Raw genomic sequence first — 2,863 nt, forward strand, 5'->3', positions numbered from 1 at the left:
CTCATGTGGCAGAAAACAATGAAGAGCAGAGGAGGAGCAGTTGCAGGGCGTCCATCAAGCCTCTCTCTTCCTTCTGCACAGACTGCAAAGATCAGCGCTCCACAGTGAAGATCAGAGCTCTTCCAAAGTGGTGCAGCTGCCAAAATCAAGCTCCTCCAAAGACAGACTTCTCCCCAGAAGCCGGGCAGGGCGGCAGGAAACCAGGCAGGGCAGCTTCCTGCTTTTCTCAATTCCTGGGCCTGCCCACCTGCAGGGCGAGGCCCCCACGCTGAGATCTGCCAAGCTGATTCAGCCAAGTTGACACAATGTATCAACTAACACACCAAAGTTTCAGTTATTTGTGCACTAATGAGTAAGTTATCAAAGACTATGAAGAGGCATTTAATAGTCCAGAGTGTGCTGTGCTGCTAAGCAATGATGTTTTGTCAATTTAGTGCATTAAGTACATTTTCAATTTATATTTTCAATTTATGGACTTAGCAGCTACAGCCCATGGTAAGTCTGGGAGCACAAGTATAGAGAGGGCTCTGTCAACTGTGTGATTAGAAAAGAGCTCTGCGAGGGGCAGCTCCTCTCGCCTTTCGTATCCTGCCTGTTCACGTGCTTGAGGTCCCAGCGGCTTCTCCAAGGGTTCCTTCAAATCAGACAATGAGTGAAATAAATGAGATGTGATCAGGCATGTATTACAGGTCCTCACTTCTTTGTGGAAATTAAAACATTCACCTCAGAAGAACTGAGTGAAACAGCAGTCCCTGGAATCTGAGAATGGCAGCAGGAAGGAGGATGGGATGAAGATAAATAAAAGGCAGCAAAGCACGCCTAGGGGGAATTGCCAGCAATCACCATCCTGCTTTTCTGTGGTGTGGTAGGGTCACTACTGGCTTTAGAGATTTAGGATATATGTACAGGTATCTTCAGAAGTTCCCACCTCAAAGTGCTCACAGCAGTGAGCTAGTCATCACGCATTGTACACGTGCTTCAGATCCCAACATGAGGCACAACCCGACAAACTCCGAAATCTCATGAACAGTTATATTTAATACATGATGTAAACTTATATTATCTGTTGAATGTCCTTTTTGATTGTGCTAGGGACTACAAGTGTTTTGGATTTCAGCGATGGAGTATTTTTCCTACACATAGCAAGGCGTCTTGAGGGTAGGAACCAACATAAGATTCATTTATGTTTTGCATCCATCTTGTAAACATAGGCTGAAGGTACTTGCATACGGTGTTTCTAATACACCTGCTTTTTTTCTGGTGGCATTTTAAAAAATAATTTTATTGAGAAACAAATAGCAATGAGACAGTTTCAAAACCAATTAGTAGGACAATTCCAATAATTAATGCATTGCATATTGTCTTCATAGTGGTTATTCATATTACAAGATGCAGGCATGATATCCTGTCCACAAACACTATTAGAACAAATCTTTTTATTCATTGAATTAAGAGAAAGTAGCTATATATCTGTCCTAACTATTTTGAATATACAGATACAAAATGGTCCTTCATTTGTATCCCCTTTTTTTGTTTAGTTTTGTCAGAGATGGGTATTCCACTGTCATTTATACATTGTAGGTGTGTGAATTCAGCAAAATATTTCAATATAGTATACCTGCTTTTTTACTGTATCACAGAACCAGAAGTCAGATGTGATTTTTTTCACTTTTGATGTCACATTGGTGGTCAAATACCTTCAGATTTTGTAATATCTCTGACTTTATGTTTTCAGGTTGAAAATGACCAAACTGAACATTGTCATCAGCTGTTAAAATTCAGCATGGGAACATGGAGTGGAGGGTGGGAGTGCTGCTCCAGGCAACTGTCCAAGGACTGAGATCCTCGCCCTCTTCTGACTCAGCTGTGCTCTGGGTACTTGGCACACGCCACTCATCTCTCAGAGAAAGTACAAGCGTGATGGGGAGAGATGCTGTGAGCGTCCATGCTAGTGGAGGGCTTCCTTGGTCCCTGTTGTATCAGAGATGCATCTCAGTCACCTGACCATAACTGGCCATAGCCGTATCTGTGCCCAGAGGAAAATAGGATCAGAGGAAGTCACAGCATTGTCCCTGACACATCACCTGAGGTATTCACCATGTGTCTACCTTCCTCTCTTTCTTTTTACTATTTTTTCTGTATTTTTTAGGGATGGGTCTACAGGGTGATCAGGGTCTCTCTACTAGATCAGCTTCATAGTGATCCGCCTGTTTACAGCCTTCCAAGAGCTGGGATTACAGGCGCACGCCACCACGCCCAGTCTCAATCCTCATCTTTGTGCTCCCCGGGGGGGCCTGCACAGCAGGCCTGAGGATTGAACCATTGGCCTCGGTGCCTGCTTGCAGGCACTTTAATTCACTGAGCTATTTGACCGGCACTTACCTTCCTCTTTTTCTATGTTGGTGACAATCCTTTACATAAGGAGGCAACCCCCACGACAGCCAGATAGCGGACCCAGTCTATTCCTGTGAAAAATAGCTTTGGGGTTTCAGTAGGGATTGCATTGAATCTGTGGTTCAGTTAGTATAGATGGGGCATTTAAGCAACATTTTTTCTAATGCATGGATACTTGATGTCTTTCCACTTACTCAAATCCTCTTCCATTTCTTTTTGTCCTATTTATTTATTTATTATTTATTTTTTACAAGGGAAATTTCAACAATGTTTTTTTAATAAATGTATGGAGTATTAACTTTTTAACCCTGATGACAAGAAAGTCTCAGTCACATTCAACTCAGTGGTGCAGACTCAGTAAGACAGTCTCTTTTAAAAAAAGAATTAAAACAGCATGTGTCTGTGTAAGTATTTTATAAAAAAGTTACATTTGTCAGTGTTGCAAAAACAAACAAAATCAAACAAAAAA

Source organism: Octodon degus, unplaced genomic scaffold, assembly GCF_000260255.1.
Source record: "Octodon degus isolate 3935 unplaced genomic scaffold, OctDeg1.0 scaffold00002, whole genome shotgun sequence".
Lineage (NCBI taxonomy): Eukaryota > Metazoa > Chordata > Mammalia > Rodentia > Octodontidae > Octodon > Octodon degus.